Here is a 22,418-nt window from a genome sequence, read left to right as displayed (position 1 = left end):
CACAGGATCTTCACCAGGAACAGATTCCATTTTAAGAAATCACTTTGTTACAGGTGATTAATAATACACTTTATCATGGTGAGCACGGAGTAATTTGTAGAATTGTTGAATCATATTGTATACCTGAAACTAATATAACACTATATACTAACTATACTTCAGTTAAAAAAAGGGAACGACTTTCTTTTCTCATCCATGAGAGAAACTCCTCATCTGTTAAAGTTTCATCATGAAATTGCAGCAATTTAGTCACATCTTCAGACTCCACTTCTAATCCTAGTTCTCTTGCTATTTCCATATCTGTGGTTACTTCCTCCACTGAAGCCTTGAACCCCTCAATATCAGCCATGAGGGCTGGAATCAACTTCTTCCACACTCCTGTTGATGTTGATATTTGGACCTCTTCCCATGAATCTCAAATGTTCTTAATGGTCTAGAATGGTGAATCCTTTCCAGAAGATTGATTGATTGATTGATTGATTGATTTATAAAGGGGGGGAGAGAGAGAGAATGAGGGGGGAGAGAGGCAGTGAGAGGGGGAGAATCCTAAGCAGGCTTTGAGCTGTCAGTGCAGAGCCCAACGCAAGGCTTGAGCCCATGAACTGTGAGATCATGACCTGAGCCAAAATCAAGAGTCTGATGCTTAACAGACTGAGTCACCCATACACCCCATCCAGAAGATTTTCAAATTATTTTGCCCAGATCCATCACAGGAATTGCTGTCTATGGCAGCTATTGCCTTACAAAATATATTTTTTAAGTAATAAGACTTGTAAGTTGAAATTATTCCTTGATCCAAGGGCTGCAGAGTGGTTGTATTAGCAGAAATTCATGAAAACAACATGAATCTTGTATCTCTCCCATTAGAGCTCTTGGATGACCAGGTAAGTTGTCAAAGAACAGACATATTTTGAAAGAAATCTTTTTTTCCTGAGGAGTGGGTCTCAACAGTGGGCTTAAAAGATTAAGTAAATCATGTTGTAAACAGATGTGCTGTCATCCAGGCTTTGTTGTTCCATTTACAGAGCACAGGCAGAGTCGATCTAGCATAATTAATTTTTAAGGCCACAGGGTTTTCAGAATGGTCAATGAGCATTGGCTTCAACTTAAAGTCACCAGCTGCATCAGTCCCTAACAAGAGAGTCAGTCTGTCCTTTGAAGCTTTGAAGCCAGGCACTGACTTCTCCCCTAGACTAGCTGTGAAAGTCCTTGATGGCATTGTCTTTTTCCAGTAGAAGGCTGTCCCATCTCCACTGAAAATCTGTTTGTTAGTGTAGCCACCCTCGTTAATGATCTTAGCTAGATCTTCTGGATAACCTGCTGCAAACTACCGCATCAACACTTGATGCTTCACCTTGCACTCTGATATTATGGGGACAGCCTTTTTCTTTAAACTTCATGAACTAACCTCTGCTAGCTTTAAACTTTTCTTCTGCAGCTTCCTCACCTCTCTCAGTCTTGGTAGAATTGAAGAGAGTTAGGGTCCTGTTCTAGATTAGGCTTTGGCTTACGGTTGTGGCTGGTTTGCTCTTCTAGCCAGACCACGCAAACTTTCTCCATATTAGCAATAAGACAGTTTTGCTTTCTTATCTGTCATGTGTTTACTGGAGTGTTACTTTTAATTTCCTTCAAGAGCTTTTCCTTTGCATTCACAACTTGGCTAACTGTTTGGTGTAAGAGACCTAGCTTTCAGGCTATCTTGGCTTTTGACATGTTTTCCTCACTAAGCTTAATCATTTCTAGATTTTGATTTAAAGTGTGACTTTCCAGGGCACCTGAGAGGCTCAGTCAGTTAAGCACCCGACTTCTGCTCAGGTCATGATCTTGCAGTTCATGGGTTTGAGCCCCACTCTGAGCTGTCAGCACAGAGCCTCGAGCCTGATTTCAATTTTTTTCTCTCTCTCTCTCTGCCTCTCCCTTGCTCATGCTCTCTCTCTCTCAAAAATAAAAATCAGGGGTGCCTGGGTGGCTCAGTCAGTTAAACATCTGGCTTCAGCTCAGGTCGTGATCTCACAGTTTGTGAGTTCGAGCCCCGTGTCAGGCTCTGTGCTGACAGCTCAGAGCCTGGAGCCTGCTTTGCATTCTGTGTCTCCCTCTCTCTGCCCCTCCCACACTCATGATCTGTTTCTCTGTCTCAATAAACATTAAAAAAGTTAAACATTTTTTTATAAAAATAAAAACATTAAAAACAAAATAAAATAAAAACTCTCCCTTTCACTTGAACACTTACAGGCCATTGCAGGATTATTAGCTGGCCTAATTTCAATATTGTTGTGTCTCCGGGAATAGGGAGGCCAGGCCAGAGGAGCAGAAGAGAGATAGGGAAACAGCCAGTAAGTAGAGCGGTCAGAACACATACATTTCATCAGTTCTCCATCTTTTTTTTTTTTTAATGTTTATTTATTTTTGGGGGGAGGGGCGGAGAGAGACGAAGACAGAGAATCCCAAGTAGGCTCCATGTCCAATGCAGAGATGGATGCAGGGCTCTCAGTCTCATGATTGTGAGATCATGACCTGATCCAATATCAAGAGTTGGGTGCTTAATCAACTGAGCCACCCAAGCACCCCTTAAATTCCTTGTCTTTTGAGGAGGGCACTTGTTGGGATGAGCACTGGGTGCTGTATGTAAGCCAACTTGACAATAAATTATATTTTTTAAAATGTACACACAAAAAAGTTCCCTGTCTTATATGGGTGCAATTCATGGTGCCTCAAAACCATTAAAACAGTATCATCAAGGTCCACTGATCACAGATCATGACAACAAATCATAATGAAAAAATTTGAAATACTGTGAGAATTACCAAAATGTGATACAGAGACATGAAATGAGCAAATGCTGTTGGAAAAATGAGGCCAACAGATGTGCTCATCACAGCTTGCCACAAACCTTCATTTCTTAAAAAATGTACTATCCATAAATCATAATTAAGCAAAGTGGAATAAAACAAAGTATACCTGTACCAGTGAGTTGTACTCATTCATATGTTTTTAAGTGTTAATCAGCATCCTTTTATTTCAGCTTCAAGAATGTCTATAATTTTTTGTAAGGCAGGTCTTACAAGAAAATGGAGATTCCTTCCCTCAGGTTTTGTTTGGGAAAGTCTTTCTCTTTCACTTCTGAAGAACAGCTTTGCTGGGTATAGCATTTTGTTGACAAATATATATATATATATATATTGTGGGCAGAGGGAGAGAGAATCTTAAATAGGTTCCATGCCCAGCACAGAGCCTGATGCAGGGCTTGATCTCATGACCTTGAGATGCCAACCTGAGCCAAAATCAAGAGTCAGACATTCAATTGACTGAGCTACCCAGACACCCCTCAATATTATATATATATATATCTTCCTACCCTCTCCTGGCTTGCAAAGTTTCTGTTGAGAAATATATGAATAGTTTTACAGGGGGCAAACTTGAATGTGATGAATCCCTTTTCTCTTGTTCCTTTATAGTGTTATTTGTCCTTGACTTTTGATAATTTAATTATAATAGATCTCTGTGTAGCCCTTCTTGGGTTCAACCTACTGGAAATCTTTTGGGTGTCATGAATCTGGATGTCCATCCATGTCTCTCCCCAAGGTTAGGAAGTTCTTCAGGCATTATTTCTTTAATTAAACCTTCTGCTCCTTTCTCTTTCTCTTCTTCTTCTGGGACTTCAATAATGAATAGATTGTTTCTCTTAATGGTATGCCATAATTCATATATACTTTTGTTTTCTTTGCTCCCCTGACTGGACACTTTCAAATGACCTTTTAGTTCACTGATTCTTCTGCTTGGTCAAATCTGTTGTTGAAGATCTCTTTGGAATTATTCAGTTCAGTCTTTGTATCCTCTGGCTCTAGGATTTCTGGCTTTGTTTTCATTTTTTTTGATAATTTCTATGTTTTTGTTGATCTCATTTTTCTCATGCATTGTTTTCCTAATTTTAATTAATTGCCTATTTGTCCTTGTAGTTAATTATAAGAGAATTATTCTGAATTCTTTGTATGACAATTCACAGATCTCCATTTTTTAATGGCCAGTTATCAGAGCTTTATTAGTTTCATTTGGTGGTACATTTTCTTGATTATTCATGTTCCTTATGGCCTTATATTGGTGCCTGCACATTTGAGGAAGTATGCATCTCTTTCAGTCTTTACAGATTGGCTTCAGTAGGCTAATCCTTTCAACAGATTGTTTTTCCAGAGACTCTGGGTGGGCGGTGTATGGGTATCTATGGTCAGGCTTGATGGTAAGAGTCTTTGATCTCTCAAATCTGGTGCCTTGATGAGCATGTGGGTGTTTGGGACCACAGTGTCTAGCCTGGTGGCTGGGTCAGTGGTGATGGGCCTAGGACGTCAGTCTGTGTGGAGAGACCTGTAACCTGGGTTCATAGGGGTCAATCAGGAACTAGAGAAGACTGGAGTGGGTGAAATATGTGAATCCACAGGGACTGGTCTGGTACTGAGAGGGGCTAGCCTGGAGTCTGGAGCCTTGGGAACTGACTTGGAAGTTAGTTCTCTTGGGGTTGGTTTATCACTGGGTGGGCTGGGATCCTAGATCTTTAAGAAATAGCTTCATGCTAGCGTAGACTAGGGGTCCAGTGCCAGGGGTGCTGACCTGGTGCTGAGGTTAGTTGAATTCCTGTACCCATGGTAGTTGGTGCTGGACCTGGCTGACAGCCTATGTTCATGGATCCTGGCCTGGAGCCTGGATTCACATGGGCCAAATGGGGACCTAGGATAACAGGAGCTGCCCAGCACTGAGATTTGCTTGGAATCTGGGTTAGTAGGATCCTGGTGCTCTAAGAGCTTCCTGTGGAAGTGGGAAGCAGTTGGTGATGGTTTGATCTGAGAGCCTGGGTTCATGGAAACCCAGTAGGAACCTGGTGCCATGGAAGCTACCTGGGGCCACTGGAGTGACCTGGGGCCACTGGAGCTGGTCAGTGCCTGAGTTGACTAACCCAGGGGCCTGGACATGCTGAAGCCAGCTGGCAGTGGGTTGGGTGAAGATCCTGGGATGGCTGGAGCCTTCTCGGAGCCTGGTGTGATGGAGGTAATGTGAATCTATCTTTTCCAATCCCCATGATACATCTTTTCTTATTCTGTGCTTCACTTAGGTGCTGTAATCTATCACCTGGAATCCTTGGTTCTTGTGAAGAAATTTGATGTGCAGACAGCTCAAATTGATCTTGCCAGGGAGGGACAAAACTCCTATGCTTCCATTTTGCTGTCTTCACTCTCAAACTTTTTGTTTATTGTATACTAATTTAAAGAAATATTATGAAAGATTCTAAGTGCACAAAACAAAATTGCTGTGCCATAGGCAAAAATAGAGAGGAGAAATCTAACTCTAAACAGAAGCCATGGTAAAGGAGAACTTTATTTTTCTGTAACAAAAATCCCTCCACAGGCTTGGACCACAGCTGTAAGCTTCTAATTTAAGGACTCTTGGTAACTGTGTCTTTCCAACTAGGAGAGACATGTCCTATCAATATTTGGAGACCAAAAAAGTAAGATACAGGGTAAATAAAAATAGGACAGATTTTGATATCACTTACCCCATCCTTTTGCACATAATTGAATCTTATTACTGCTCTTATTACTGTTGGACATCCTTTATCTCTACTAGATGTTTACTTCTCATTCTCTGCCCATCTGATTTGTTTATAACTTTAAGAATACTGGTTCCTCCTACCTAGAATGCCCCCCCAGACTCTCAGTATAATTCACTTTCTGTTAATAACCAGGGCTCTCACATTCAAACCCATTCAGATCAATAATAATTCCACTCTGTTAACAATTTGTGTAATTTATACTAATTTTCCAGTATAAACCCTATTAACAGTGGAAAATTTCATAGGCCCCACATGGTAATAGTTGTACTTCTAGATTTTTTTTTTACTGGGAACATAATGATATTCACTGATAAGTAAATCACCCCAGGAAATACCTTCATGGTCTTATAGGGTCCTGGATCTACAGATTAGAAAATGGTTTCAATGTTTATGTCATATATTTCTTTCTAGTGTTTTCCTGTGAAGATATAATTTCTCAGTTAGATTTTATGTCCATAAAAATGATAACTATAGTTTGGACTGTTCTATTACCTATATTCTCAGAATGGTATAGACAATTATTTGCTGAACAAGGGAATAAATGACAATTCAACTTCTTTCTTTCTTTCTTTCTTTCTTTCTTTCTTTCTTTCTTTCTTTCTTTCTTTCTTTCTTTCTTTCTTTCATTTTTGGAGAGAGAGAGAGAGCAAACATGCACACCCATATGTGCATGCACTCACAGTGAGAAGGAGGGTGGAGGGAAAGGAAGACAGAAAGAGAATCTTAAGCAGGCTCAATGCCCAGCATGGAGCCCAACATGGGGCTTGATCTCACAACCCTGCAATCATGACCCTGAGATCATGACCTGAACTAAAATCAAGAATCAGGGTGCTTGGGTCACCGAGGCGGCTCAGTCAGTTAAGTGTCTGACTTTGGCTCAGATCATGATCTTGCAGTTCATGGGTTTGAACCCTGTGTTGGGCTCTGTGCTGACAGCTCAGAGCTTTGAGCCTGCTTCATATTCTCTCTCTCTCTCTCTCTCTCTCTCTCATCCTCTCTCTCTCTCTCAAATAAGTAAACATTATATATATAAAAAAGAATTGGATGCTTAATTGATTGAGCCACCTAAGTGCCCCTCAACTGAATTTGTTGTATTGCTATATAGCTATGTAGATAATAATACATTTAACTAGTCACGTTATATAGGCTAAAACACTTGATAACAGTTAACATAATAGGTAACTTGACAGACTTGAGGCAAGGCAGTCCTTGACAAGGCACCAGAATAAACTCCCACCAGTATTTTTTAAATTTTAAGAGGCATATAGGGGGTGCCTGGGTGGCTCAATCAGTTAAGTGTCTGACTTTGGCTCATGTCATGATCTCATCAGGCTCTGTGCTCACAGCTCCGAGCCTGGAGCCCGCTTTGCATTCTGTGTCTCCCTCTCTGCCCACCCCCTCCCCCCTTCATGCTCCCTCTCCCTCTCTCAAAAATAAATAAACATTTAAAAAAGCTTAAAAAAGAGGCATACAAATCACCTGGAAATTTTGTTGAAATGAAGAATCTGATTCAGTCGATGTGGAGAGAGTCTGGAAAATTCAAGGACGATATTGCGGACCTGTGGACCACACTTTGAGTAGCAAGGCCTGAATTCAGGNTCTGTCTCCTAGAAATAAATAAAAAAATATTTAAAAAAAAAAAGAATCAAATGCCAGTCTGGGTGGCGATATAGATTTAATGAACAGTTAACAGTGTTTTAGGTAACTGTCAAGATATCTAAGTATTGTCTTCTGATGATTTAATGACTTTATTTTCTCATTCTCTTTTGCGCTCTTCTCTTCTATCCAGAGCTTTCTGCACTTTTTAGTCATAAAAAGACTAGCTTCCGAGATGCCATTTAGAAAATCATCACGTCTTGAAACCCAAATATACCCTTCTTACATTGGCTATCCTCATTTCTACTTTAAAATCTTCCAGTAAAATCAAACTCCTTTTTTACTGACAGCTGTTTAGGGTGCATGGGGCAGAGGAAAGCATTTAATTCATCTTGATCCTCTAGAGGTAATATATTCTCCTCTGGTTTAAGTCTCAATTAATTAGATACTTCTTTACCATCTTTCCTGTTCACATTTATTTATAATTAGTATATCATATAAGATAATATCTGAAAACTTGGCAAGGGGAGGGGGTATCTTTCCTCCACATTCACACAATATATTGTGGTTTACCCTGTGAACCTCACTTAATGCTTTATGTTGAAGTTTTCTGCCAATTGTGCATTTCCCCCAAAGCATACCGTGCTATGCCATGCCATGCTAAATTATACCATACCGTACCATACAAGGAGAGAAATAGTTTTTATTTCTTTTTGGATGTGCAGTTCATAGCACTGCGTAATTTTTGATGAAGGAAACAATATTATCTGCCACTATCTTGGCCATCTGTATACTTCTGAAAGCACTAAAGAAGTAATCAGGAACATCAAGAACATTCTTTAATCTTGTGGAATATTTTTCAATCAGAAAAAGAATGCACAGTAATAATGGAATAAAACCCTCTAGGAATTCACCTTGTACTCTGACTGCACTTCCTTGGCCTTTCTCCCAGACTTCTTTTTCTTCCACTAGCCCGCTCTCTAATATTGATGAATCCAGGGCTCTGTCCTTAATATCATTCTCTTCTCTCTCTTCTGTACTGTCTCCCTGCACAAGCTCATCCATTCATGATTGAAACTACAGTGATGACTCCTTTTTCTCCAGCCCAGACTCCTCTCTGGGCCTCAGGCTTCTATACTGTATTGACTACTAGATGGCTCCACTTGAACGTACTATGCATGTGTCAAATAAAACACATTTAAAAGTTTATGAAGTCTTTTTTTTTTAATTTGAGTTTTTCATTTTATATTTGACACACAATGTTACTTTAGTTTCAGGTGTACAACATAGTGATTTGACAAGTTTATATATTATGCTATATTCATCACAAGTGTGTTACCATCTGTCCTGTTATGTTGCAATTTAATATCATAGACTATATTTCTTATGCTGTGCTTTTCATTGTGACTTATGCATACCATAACTGGAGGCCTGTATCTCCTTCTCCCCTTTACCCATTATGCCCAAATCCCCCTAACCTCCTCCTTTCTGGTAACCATTGGTCTGCTCTCTGTACTTATAACTCTGATTCTGCTTTTCTGTTTATTCATTTGTTTTGTTGTTGTTGTTTTGTTTAGATTCCAGCTATGAGTGGATGCATATGGTATTTGTCTGTCTTTGTCTGACTTATTTCACTTAGCATAATACCCTCTCTGGGTCCATCCATGTTGTCTCAAATGGCACAATCTCATCCTTTTTTATGGCTGTGTAACATTCCATCGTGTGTATGTGTGCGTGTGTGTGCGTGTGTGTCTGTGTGTCTGTGTACATCTTCTTTATCCATTTGTTTATTGATGGACACATAGGTTGCAAAACAAGCCCTTTTCTAGCCTCCAAGGTGACTAGTGAAATCAAATCCTTTCTTATTATATTCCAGGAGATAATCTAATTTTTTTATCTCCATCACTTCTATCTAATCAATCATCAAGTCTTATTGATTAGATTCTTAAGTATTAAAAAAATGTGTCACTTTTCTTTACATCCACCACAACTAACCATTTTTAATCCAGACATACATAATTTCTTTCCTGGGCTTTTGCAATATCCTCTTTATTCTTCTCACTACCTTCAGGGCTAACATTCAAATTCATCTTCTACCGCGCTTCCAGAACCATCTTCTAAAGCACAACTCTGATTTTGTCACAATATAGCTTTAAATCGTGAACGTCTCACTAGCTATGAGGTAGCATCCAAATGGCTTGGTCTTCTTTAGCTCTAGCCCATTCTCTTCTATTTACATTTCTTTCTCTCTTTATGGATCTCCATTTTTATATGCTTCCATTCCTACTATGCACTATTCTGTCTACCTCCAATCCTCCTGTAGCCACTTGAGAAATATTCGTACGTCAAGACTCTGCTTAATTACCATCTTTCTGTGAAGGAATAACTGGATCTCCTGTTCTCAGCCCCCTTTGTAGGCAGTTCTGTTCTAACCCCAATGCTGTAAATTTACTTGTCTGTTTCCCACACAGGACCATGAGTACTTAGGCCCCACAGGCTGCCTTGTACGGAAGATCCACTTAATAAATCTCTCAAAAGTATTCAGTTACTGTTTGTTTAGTCCCTTTTAGCATCTTACTTCCTGCATCACATTTAAGGTGTCTTGTCTGCCTTTGGTAAAAAATAAATCTGTCTCATTCCACTGTATACATTCATCAAAGAAGCTCCTGTATAAGAACCCAGAGTAGAATTTTTTCCCTCAGATATAAATATCAAGAACAGCTGTGTATCTCTTAAATAATTGGTTTGTGAACACACAATTATTTGCAGTACGGTGAATCTTCAAGCTCATTGTATTTCTCTCTTTGCTCTTGTACTGAAAGAAATTCAGAGTCAAATGTATGGCTCACCTCAGAAACTGGAATGGAAACTTATACAAAGGGTTTTTATAAACTAATCTTTGCTCATTTTTTCATTTTCAACCTTTATTTTCTCTATTACCAGATGTTCTCATCATTTTATCTTTTCTACACTTACATGTTTTTGTAAGAGAAAGTGACTTTTAAGATGTACAAAATTAATAAGTGATATGGAATTATTTTGCCCAAATTGAAATCCCTCTCCTGGTTGTTTTTTTTTTTTTTTTACATTTTTATTTATATTTGGGAGACAGACAGAGACAGAGACAGAGAGTGAGCAGGGAAGGGGGAGAGAGAGAGGGGACACAGAATACAAAGCAGGCTCCAAGCTGTCAGCACAGAGCCCACAGTGGGGCTCCAACCCACCAACCATGAGATCATGACCTGAGCCAAAGTCAGAAGCTCAATGCTCAGCCGACTGACCCACCCAGATGCCCCATTCCTCTCCTGTTTCTGCTACTCAAACTTCTTTATTCTAATTCTGGTTGAAAAAGTACTGTGAACAATATAATTAATTTCTAACTTCTTTTAATTATCCATAATGAATGTTTACTTTAAGCCTTAATCATTAAACTATCTTCAGAATATTGTTTTTCCCCAGCTAAGAAAAATTTACACTTTAAGATAAATTTCTTGAGATAAATTTATCATTTCTATGTAAGTATAGATTGTTTTCTTTAGTTTCTATGTACCCATCATTGTCATTAAGATTGCTATATTTTAGGGGCGCCTGGGTGGCTTAGTCGGTTAAGCGTCCGACTTTCACTTAGGTCATAATCTCGCGGTTTGTGGGTTCGAGCCCCGCGTTGGGCTCTGTGCTGACTGCCAGCTCAGAGCCTGGAGCCTGTTTCAGTCTGTGACTCCCTCTCTCGCTGACCCTCCCCTGCTCGCGCTGTCTCTCTCTCTCTCTCTCTCTCTCTCTCTCTCTCCTAGAAATAAATAAAACATTAAAAAAAAAAGATTGCTATATTTTACTGGGTTACAACAATCATTGCTGTGAAATACCAAAAAATCTTTCTTTTTTATTTCTTAAAGTTTATTTATTTCTCTTGAGAGAGAGAGAGAGAGAGACAGTGAGTAAGTGAGTGAGTGAGTGAGGACAGGGCAGAGAGAGAATTCCAAGCAGTCTCCACACTGTCAGCATGGAGCCTGGCATGAGGCTCGAACCCACAAACCATGAGATTATGACCTGAGCCTAAATCAAGTCAGACACTTAACTGACTAAGCCACCCAGGCATCCCTCAAAAAACTTTCTAGAGTCAGATACTTTTGCATAAAATTAAAAGATATGACTTTAGTGGTAGTTACACTGAATATTCACTTTATAATAATTAGTAAAGTCATACCTATATTTTATATGCATTTTTCTAAATGTATTATACTTCACAATTTTAAAAGTTTTTCAGAACTAATATTACTCAAAGCCTAGGAAGGTATTATATAATTATAGGTCTAACCCTATGGAGGTAAATAAACAAAGGTTGTACAAAATATTATTTTTAAAGATATGAGAGGATTGGAGAGCTACAAAGGCATAGATGAATTCCTGGACCAAAAGCCAAGAGACAAAGAAAGTTTAGAAAGGAAAGCCTATTTGGACAACTTTCCTCTACGGACATCAGTTAATTCTACCAGAGATGGTTCAGAAGCTGAGAAGCTAAGCTGGGCTTTCAATAGTGTCGCAAATTTAGGAGGATAAAAATTGGAGTACAGAACCTGCCAAGGAGAAGGGGTTCCTGGCAAAGCCTCAGGTTTTCAGTGGACAACCCTAAGAGCTACTTCTAAGCACTTAGGGTAAACTGAAATTGCTCAGCTCTCACAAAGTCTGGAGCTTAGTGTCAACCATTCAATCTCTGGTCAGATTAAGAAGATCTAGTATTATTTTGTTCCAAGTTACCTGCCAGAAACAGATATAAATCTTATTTGAGATGAAGTAATTATTTTAGGCATCAAATTACCTCTATATTTTTCAAATACAACAACTGGCACTGACTTTAAAAGATTAGGTGCACAGAGACAAAACTGTGGGATTGAAACCAAGGGAAAGGGGCACAGAGGCGGCTCAGTTGGTTAGGAGTCCAACTCCTGATTTCGGCTCAGGTCATGATCTCACAGTTCATAGGTTCAAGTCCCACCTCCAGCTCTCTCCCACTCTCTGCCCCTTCCCTGCTCTCTCTCTCTCCCAAAATAAATAAATAAATAAACTTTTAATTTTTGAAAAAGGAAGAAACCAAGGAAAACAACAGATAATACAACAGAAACATAGATGATCCAGGTAGTGAAATTTCAGATATGGACATAGACTGCTTAAAGTACAAATAGTAACAATGAATTGTGGGGTTCATAGCACAGGTAAAAGTATAATATATGACAACAATAGAACAAAATACAGTATGAGTATAAATCAAATTATTATTAAGAGGGTTCTTACATTGTAGGGAAATACTATATTAATTTAAAACATACTGCCATAAATTAAGAATACATATTGTAATAACTGAAAGAACTACTAAAAGTAAAAGAGCTATAGACAATTCAGTGGAGGAGAATAAAAGAAATACTAAAAAATTATTAGTAAAAAGAAGATAAGAAAGGAATAACAAAGTCTCAAAGCAGGATAAATAGAAAATAAACAAGATTTTCTTAAACCCAACAATACGGATAATCATATTAAAGGTCAATGAATTAGATGTTGTAATTTAAAAAGCAGAGATAAATTAATGGGGGGGGGGTAAGGGATCCAGGAGATCCTTTATGAGTGGCAGAATTTTGGTTTCACATGTAGTAAATTAGATAGTGTAATGTGGGGGGGGGCAGCAAAAGTTCAAGAATTATTTATCATTAAAAACTGATTCTTATGCTGCTATTTTAACAAATTCAAAGGGATAAGCGGAATATAAATACAGTACATTTTATTGATATAGCTTTAGTTTTTAGTCTTTAAAATATGAGTTCTCAGGGTGCCTGAGTGGCTCAGATAGTTAAGCATCTGACTTGATTTCAGCTCTGGTCATGATCTCACAACTTGTGAGATTAAGCTCTGCATCAGGCTCTGTGCTGATAGCGCTGAACCTGCTTGGGATTCTTTCTCTCCCTCTCTCTGTCCTTGCCCCCAGTCGTGTGCACACACCCTCACATTCTTTCTCAAAATAAATAAACATTTAAAATGTGAGTTCTCAATTTTCATAGTGTTTATGTTTTTGAAATATAATTTGAAATTCTTTAGCATATATAAAGGGAAGTTGTAGAATTTTTCCCACCTTTATTTTCCAACTCTGTTCATGAATATTAATCAGTGGCGAAAGTTTGCTTTGTTTATAGAAAGCCCCACTTTCAGAAGTAGGTTCTGGGAATGACTAAGCCCTAGAATGCTATAGAATGGGCTATAAACTAAGGATTAGAAGTAATTCCATTTCCAGGCAGCCTTAGAAAACTGAGATGAACCTGTGCTACCTACAGAGTCCTGACACCAGACTTATGCTTTCTGGAAAGGGTGGAGCCAAAAAGAATGGTAGGACTTCAGGAAAAAAGTAATAGGAATTTAGCCTACTTAATAGATCAGGAACTTTGCTGTCCTCCTAAGAAGGATAATGGAGATGTGAATGTCAATTTATTGTCAATGTCTTGTGTTCAGTATCACTATGAATTTAAAAAAAAAAAAAAAAGGAGGTCAGTTGATTATTTCTGTGCTAAACAATCTGAGTTTCACTATAAGGCAAAAACTAAAATTTTGACCTTTGGTATTAGATACCTGAGTTCAGCCACTGATTAAATACGTGTGACATTATCTTTCCCAAAGATACCTACAATAAATAGTAACTCCCATCCTGTGTTACCTTTTGTGACGAGAACTTGGAGTTCACTTCTCCAAGTGGAGAAGTGAAAAAAGGTGGAGTTCACTTCTCCAGCTCCGGAAACTGGGCAGGTCCTGTAACTGTCTTAGCCAATAGAATATGGTGGAAGTGATGTTCTGCCAGTTTGAAGCATTTCCCTTAAGTGGCCTGGCATCCCTGCTTTGTGCCGTTTGGAAGCTAACTGCCATTGAACAAATGCAAATGTTCTTAGGCCACCAGGCCATGAGAAGCCTAAGCCATATGGACAGGCTGTGCAGGATAAGAGACTCCGTGGAGAATGAGAGAGGTCAAGGAGAAATAAGCTGCAGACATGTATGAAGAAACCATCTTGAGAGTGAGTGGCTCCTCTGATCCCAGTGACCTAGCAGATACCACATGAATCAGAGACAAAACATCTAGCCAGCTCTTCCTGAATTCTTGACCCCAAAAAGTATGAGCAAAATAAAACCATTGCTTGCTGTCACAAAGTTTAGGGTTAGTTTGTTTAACAGCAATGATTACCAAAACAAGATCTGGGCTTGGGTAATCCGTCTCGCCCTCCTGAGCCTTTCTGTAGCCAAGTCACCATGACTTCTAACATTGCAATCATCAACCAACATTATCATCACCTTAGCTATTAAATAATGGAAAACCAATTATTAGAGTGCTATATATAAATGTACGTTTGCAATTACAGGTTGTCAGGGTTTAGAATTTTGTGTTTAAACCCTTATTCTGTCATTTAACAACAGTGTGACATTGAGCGAGTCACATAAATTTCTCTTAGATTTAATATGCTTATCTGTAGAATAGGGAGAATGTTGTGCCTATTTATTGAGTTGTGACGGGTTTTTTTATTTCAAAAAAAATTTTTTTGTGGTAAGAACAGAACACAGCAAGAGATCAGCTCTCCTAACAAAATTTTAAGTGTCCAATACATTAGTGTTGAGTACAGGCACCATGTGGTACAGCAGATCTTTAGAGCTTATAGGAAATGGGCAGTTACCAATCAATGAGCATAAAGTTTCAGTTAAGCATGAGGATGGTTTAATGAAATCATTAATTGTATTATATCATGTTGACATCTTACAAAGCATTTCCTGATGGGAGTAGACTCTGCCTCCCTGGGCTTGCCAGTTCTCAGAGAGAGCAAAAGACTCAGCCGAGAGCATAGCTCTAATATGAAAACTCACCAATCCACCGCCATATCCCTTCCTTTGCCTGTGTTTCAGAAGACAATGGTCTCTTCTTTAATCACCCCAGGGGCAGGTACCAGACAACTAGGGATGTCTGCTGAAATTATTCAAACTAGCCAACCCTAAACTGTTGATCCTGCCCTGTCTTGCCTTTCCCACAGAAATCCAGTTAAAGGCTCAGGCATAAACCTACCACCCTCTCCAGCAACTGCTGCCTGATCAAAACCTTGTGTTCCTCCATGGCCCTGCGTGACAAGATGCGTCTCTTGTTTCTAGGGGAATTGTGAATGACATTAAACTTCTCTCTCAATAGCATTGATCTCTTGGTGCCATCACTCAGTCACCTTCATAAATTAAGACCCGGGCACAAAGCCTACATGTAAGGTACTTAACACAGTATTTGGTACACTAATAACAGTTATTTAAATTTGGGATATAATTTATGAAATAACTCTATGAAATTCCAAAGAGTCTAACTTGAAAGTTACCTGCTTTCAAAATAATAGCTGAATTTATACTGAAATCATTTTATATTTTATGATTTTTCTTTAGATGCATTGCAGGTAGCACCATAAACTGTGAATTGATACCTTGACCCCAAACATGGACTATTTAAATGTTCTTTATGCTCATAGATTACTGCACAGTTTTAAATTATTCTCAGTTGCATTATCCCACTTTGACCTCACAGCTCTCTGGTGAAACGTCAGGGCAGTTTTACTCACCCAGTCTACAAGTGACAAACCTGGGCCAAGAGGACTTATGGCTAGAAAGTAGCAGAGGTAGAGTTAGAACATATGGTCTCATTCTGTTTTCTTCACTAGTACTCATCAGAGAAATAATGAGAACTTTATTTCCTACTTTACCTATAAAAATTCTACTGACTCCAGGTCAACTTCAAATGCTATCTCCTCATCAGATTGTCCTTTGATGTCTCCAATTCAGAAGAGACTTTCCACCTGAAGCCCTGTCCCTTGTTGGCTGTGGATGCTTCTATCCATCATGACATGTGACACTGTATGGTGGATATATATGTTGTTGGCACAGTGAGACGTAGGAAAAGGCCTTTAGAGTATTTGCATTATGGCGACACCTGGGCAGGTCAGTCAGTCAGGTGAGTGTCCAGCTTCAGCTCAGGCCATCATTTCATGGCCATGGGTTTGAGCCCCACCTTGGGCTATGAACCATCAGCACAGAGCCCACTTTCGGATCCTCTGCTCCCTCTCTCTCTGTACCTCCCTGCTTGTGCTCCCTCTCTCAAAAATAAACAAACATTAAGACAACAACAACATCAAACCATGATGTCCAACAGCACACAGGCAGGGAACTAACCAGAACTCACCATGCTGATGATTTAATTTAGAGGCTAGAGTGATATTGAAAGGAACTAACCCTACTAATGTTCTAATCATGTTCTAATCATATAATCATGACCAGGGTGGAAGATGCTTAAATTCCTTTTTATTTTCAACAATGTCTTATTCTAATTGAATCTCAACTACATTTGAATAAATAAAAAATGAATGATGGATAAAATTTTGGGACAGCTATAGTTGTTAATAAAAAAACCAAGAATCTTGGTAGAGCTAATTAGAGGCTGGGTGTTATGAACCATTAACAGTAAGAAAAAGAGTTGATGGACCTCATGTCTACAATGCTGCCTACTATGAATTAATATCTACAGAGGTGAGTTTTTAGAAGCAGGGAGACAAGCTTCCAGCAGGGAAATTACATATGAGTTTCCATAGGAAACTTTATGATGGATTTTAAATGTGTCTGAGTTCTACACATAGGAATTTAAATTAAGGAGGCTCCTGGGTGCCATCTGACTGTAGCTCAGGTCATGATCCCATGGTTCGTATGTTTGAGCTGTGCATCAGGCTCTGTGCTCACAGAGTGAAGCCTGCTTGGGATTCTCTGGGGTGCCTGGGTGGCTCAGTTGCTTAAGCATTTGACTTTGGCTCAGGTCACAATCTCTCAGGTCATAAGTTCAAGCTCTGTGTCAGGCTCTGTGCTGACAGCTCACAGCTTGGAGCCTGCTTCAGATTCTGTGTCTTCTTCTCTCTCTGCCCCTCCCCGGCTTGCACTCTATCTCTCTTTCTCTCTCAAAAATTTAAACATTAAAAAAATTTTTAATAAAAGAAAATTAAAAAATAAACTAAGGAAATAGTTTTATAAAGATGAATGCTGATGGCAGCATTTTATAATAATAAAAGTAAATGAACAGTCTAATTACTCAAAAATGGAAATTTGTTACAAAAATCATAACATCAGCAAACAACTAAATATGATGCTGTATGTATTATATAAAATAAAATAATTATTATATTATAAAAGTATGTTTGAGATAGTCATTATTTATTTTAGAGTTCCAAAGAGTTGTATTATTATATGTCTATAATATCTCAGAGTCCACACCAAAATGTAATCAGTGGTTATGTCTGATTCATAAATTCATGGACAGCTTTTTCTTTTAAAATTCTGTATTTTCTAATCCTTTTACAATGAATCCACAGTATGTATGTAGTAAAAAAATAATTAAAGTTAAAAAAACCCAGTAATGTGCTTGGATTGTGCTTATGCTGCAGGACTAAAGATGAAATACACATTTTGTTTCGAAGATTCATAAAACAAAGAAATATTAAAAATTAACCTTTAAAACAAAGTAAAAACACAAACTTACTTAAATACTTACAGGAAATTTAAAAAAACATATTTCTGTTCAGAGTTCAGGAATGCTGTCAAATGTATAGAGGGACTGGAATTGACATTTTCTCAGTGTGCATTGTGAGTTCAGTATTTTATAAATATTGCCTCACTTAATTCTTATAACAACTTTAATGAAGATGGATATGTTTTTTCCCACTTCCAGAGGAGGAGAATGAAAGTAGGAGAGATCAGTCAACCTGAGAAAAAAAGGTTACCTAGATGGTGAATGCAAAAACCAATAAGCAGACCTAAATCTATCTGATTCCAAGCCACCCGATAGTTTTCTTACCCTTGCACCTAAATAGGTTTTCTCCTTGGAATACTTTTGTAATTTGATTTTACATTCTTGAGTAAGAGGTAAAACTTTTATATAAATAGCCCAAAACATCTCTAATTAACTGCATATTAGATATCAGTATAGATAGCATTTAAAGTTCTTTTATTTACATAGAACCCACTGTTCATTTTAATGATTTTATTTGAATTGTATATAATCCCACGCCATATCTTTCCTTAATATATATAAATTTATTGTATTATGTCCCATTATACAAAGCCTTTACTTTTACTCTACTTAAAGGCTACATTATAAAAGATGTAGCATTAGAAATTAAGAGTTTAAGAAAGGCAAAATTCAGGCTTTATTTCTATGCTTCTGGCAAAAGTACCTTTTTAATTTTAAATTTTTAAAAACATAATCCAGTAAATAGATGAGGGGTATATGAATGTGGTTGTGGCATTTGTAGAATCTGAACTAGAGCTTTGGCAGATAAATTTTGTCCCAGAGCTCAACAGGATTCAGTCAAAAGGAATCTGTGTTTAATGTGTTTAATGTTTATTTATTTTTAAGAGAGAGGGAGACAGAGACCAAGCTTGAGCAGGGGAGGGGCCAAGAGAGATGGAGACATAGAATCCAAAGCAGGCTCCAGGATCTGAGCTGTCAGCACAGAGCCTGACATGAAACAACCTCAGGAGCCGCGAGATCAAGACTTGAGCTGAAGTCCGATGCTTAACCAACTGAGCCACCCTGGCGCCCCCTGGCAAAATTACTTTTAACATAAAACCTCAGGCAAAACCTTGATATTAGCAAACAAGTTTTTTCTTTTGAGGTACTCCACATCATGTCCTCTGAAACAACAAAAATGTTTGGTTTGACTACAGCATATGTCAGGAAAAATATATCCTATTTATATTAAGAAACTAAAGTTATATAGTTATGTATTGTGTTACTTGTTACATTCATCTAATTAAAAGCACATCTCCTAAATTAAAGGAGGCCTGCAAGGCATCAGGTCAGTTGGAGATAATATAATCCAGTAAATAGATGAGGCATATATGACATGGCTGTGGCATTTGTAGAACCTGAACTAGAGCTCTGGCAGATAAATTTTGTCCCAGAACTCAACAGGATTAAGTCAAAAGGAATTTATTTGCCTGTGTTTTCACTGCTTGTTTGGGTCATGTGCATTGCTGGTTAAATAGCATTATAAGGAACCACACCCCAGAACTAAGAGCATCTTTGAAGCCTATAAATCTGTAATTGTAGAAAGCTAAGTTACCCAGGATATCCTTAGGTCTCTAAGTTTAAGACCAATGTCCTGATCCTCTAAGAATACGATTCTTTCTGAAAAAGCCCAGGAGAATGTTCTTTCAGTGATCACAACAAACTTAACAAAATTCCCAAGAAACTTATATTTCAATGTTTTGGACTTTGGGGAAAGGATATTAAATATTTAAATGCATTTCCTGTTCAGCAAACAAACCAAAAACCCATTCTCGAAACATGAAATATTTCTTCTCCCACGAAAAGTAACAAAAAAGGTCAAAATACAGAAAATCATTCCTGTTCTCTGTTCCTTTCCTAAATCAACTCAAAATTACGCTCCTGACATGTACTAGGAGCCATTGTTCTTTCTGACAAACCAAATGTAGAATGAGTGTGCACCTTTCCCAATGATACAGACTGAATAATAAATCCCTATTGACACTTGTTCCTCAACTTGAATACTGTCTATGCTTTCAGAACCTGTATTTTTGGCTGCTACTATATATTTCATGTTCTCTCATAGATGGTGCTTCTGGATCCCCAAATTCTGTGATATGTCTGCAGATTACCCTGTCAAAGTATCTGGACTTCTCATTGTGTTTGATTAATACAGTGTTTGTCATTAAACTTTCCAATTTCAAATTTCTCTGGATGAAGTGTGTACAACGAACTCTCTTTAACAGACACCAGATTTTGTAGTGTGATATTGGTGGAACTAAGTTCCATTTTCTTTTCCACTAGATCAAAGGTCAGCAATGTCTGGCCCACAGGTCAAATATAGCCAGTCACCTGTTTTTGTAAATATGGTTTCATTGGAATAGAGCCAAAATCATTTGTTAGCTATTATTAGATATTGAGTACTTGGAACAGTTTAGTTTAGTGCTTGCAAAGCCTAAATTATTTATTATCTGACTCTTTACACATGTTCTCTGATGTATGTCAAAATTCACTGGTTCCTCAAATATCATTTCCACTTTCACAAGAGTGGGCAATTCCCAGGTGACAGGGAAAAGACATCCAAGTGCCTATGAAGCTTACCAAGACCATCAACATTCTGCTTTAAATGATCTACTTCTACAAAGAGTTCACACCATTCGAATATTTTCTCACAGCAGCTCTGATGAGTGCATACCACAGATGTCCAAACACATTCTCTGAGCCCCAAGTGTTCATCCATACAAGCCCAGAGGCCACGGGCAGCGAGTGGTCCCACCTGGAGCTGAGATGCCCAGGTTACTGCCCATCCATCATTAACCTGGGCATGCCACACCCGGAGCCACCCCCCTGCCAGGCCCATCGTTCACCCAGCCTGAGGGAGTGAGGGTGCTGGCATGCCAATTTATGTTTTACTGCCTTTATTTCTCTTTTTCTTTTACAAATTTCCTGCAGCGAGCATGGGTATTCAAGTCATTGCTCTATATTGGTTAGCTTTCCTTAGGTTATACTGTAGTAAAAAAACAACTCCCAAATCTGAATGCTTACAACAACAAGGATTTACTTCTTGTTTATGTTACGAATTAGCTAGGGATTGTCTCGGAGACTACTCCAAATGCCTTCTTTATTCCAGAATCCAGGATTGAAGGAACAGCATCTCTTTGCTACATACCATTCTAGGCACAGAGTGGGAACAATGGCACAATTTTGTGATAGCTCCCCAAACCTCTGCTCAGCCATCCCATACGTGTATTCCACTCCTATTCCACTGACCAACACAAGTCACATGCTCAAACCTGATAGAAATGTAATGGAGAACTATATTCCTCTCATGGAGAAGGCCTACTTCAAGATCCATGACAATGTAGAGGATTACAATCTTGTTACAGGGAAGACCGTGAAAAATTGGGAATGATAATATAATTTATGGCATATTTTTTAAATGTATTGTTATTTTTTTAAATTTTGTTCAATGTTTATTTATTTTTGAGAGAGAGTGTGCGCACACACAAGCGTGGGAGTGGCAAAGAGAGGGTGGTGCAGAGGACCCAAAGGAGGCTCTGCCCTGATAGAGGAGAGCCCGATGCAGGGCTCAAACTCATGAACCACAAGATCATGACCTGAGCTGAAGCTGGATGCTTAATGGACTGAACTGCCCAGGCACTCCTGACACATTCTTTATGTTTTTAGAAGTGGAATGTATTTCTGATTTTGTAAAGTGTCACCTCCTCAGGACTAGGAACTTAATTTGGCCTCTGACCCATATAAATACATGACTCCAACCTGGACCTATTCTGTATCTACCATCCACTGAGGAGTTAAAGAGCCTTAGAACCCTGTCGTGCCCGATAGCCAAACTGCTTCTGAAACCACAATCTCAAATACTTGTCTGTCTCAATTTTAAGTCTTAACAAGTCTCTATGTAAAACTACAATTATAAGTAGAACACTGGGTTTTACTTTTATACGTTTCAAAGATTTTTATGGACTGAATAAATGGTACATGCTATTATGACAAAGTTAATATCCTGTTCTCATACCCACATCCACCTGCCTACCTCTGGGAGAAAAGGTAAGAACTTTTTGTATCACTGATGACTTTTAAACTAATGGCTCTTGCTCAGATCATTCCAGGAACTTGTTTCAGGATGGATTCAGAGCCAGTTTATCAGATGTGGGTGGAAAATCAACCTCATTGTTGTATAGATACAGGGCACATGAATTTATACAACTACTTTTTTGGTCTTTTTTCCTCCTTTGCTCTTTTTGGCTTACCCACCAGAAATTATTTGACAACTTTTATGTGCCATTCACTGGGTATTCCTTTCCTCTTTGCTCGTCCAGACTTCTTAAGCCTCAATATGCTGGCCTAGGCTGACAGGCACCACAGAGAACATTTTGGACTAGCCTAGGTTGGGCTGCTGGGGGAAAGTCTGTCTGAGCAGGCCAAATGACATTCCTCAGAAGTATTGCTCACTTCCTTGTAGCTTATGGAGAAATCACCTGAAGTCATTATCTTCCAGTGAGGTCTTCTTGGCATCCCAAACATGAACTTGTGATTGTAGGCTGTACCAACTGGGATGTAAGATACGTATTACAAAGCTGTTATTTGCTTCAGATGGATTCATTATGAGGGATTACCATTTAA

The 22,418-nt window shown here is 38.5% G+C and overlaps 1 long non-coding RNA gene across 3 annotated transcripts in view; it reads right to left on the bottom strand.

Annotated features, from left to right (window-relative positions):
* LOC144237599 (uncharacterized) overlaps window positions 1-22,418 on the bottom strand; it is a 68,952-nt gene that overhangs the window by 4,438 nt on the left and 42,096 nt on the right. The window contains exons 1-2 of one of the 3 annotated variants that reach the window (XR_013336904.1): window positions 7,079-7,191; window positions 5,935-6,017 (exon numbers count right to left, since the gene is read on the bottom strand). The exons of 1 other annotated variant lie outside the window; for it this stretch is intronic. This is a non-coding gene — a long non-coding RNA (uncharacterized LOC144237599). Of the gene's footprint in view, window positions 1-5,934; window positions 6,018-7,078; window positions 7,192-22,418 lie in introns of those variants that run through there. One more of the 3 variants, XR_013336902.1, reaches the window with a different exon arrangement.

The sequence above is a fragment of the Crocuta crocuta genome, unplaced genomic scaffold, assembly GCF_008692635.1.
Source record: "Crocuta crocuta isolate KB4526 unplaced genomic scaffold, BGI_CrCroc_1.0 scaffold235, whole genome shotgun sequence".
Classification (NCBI taxonomy): domain Eukaryota; kingdom Metazoa; phylum Chordata; class Mammalia; order Carnivora; family Hyaenidae; genus Crocuta; species Crocuta crocuta.
Note: the sequence above shows the minus strand (reverse complement) of the source record. Positions and strands in the feature narration are given on the sequence as shown.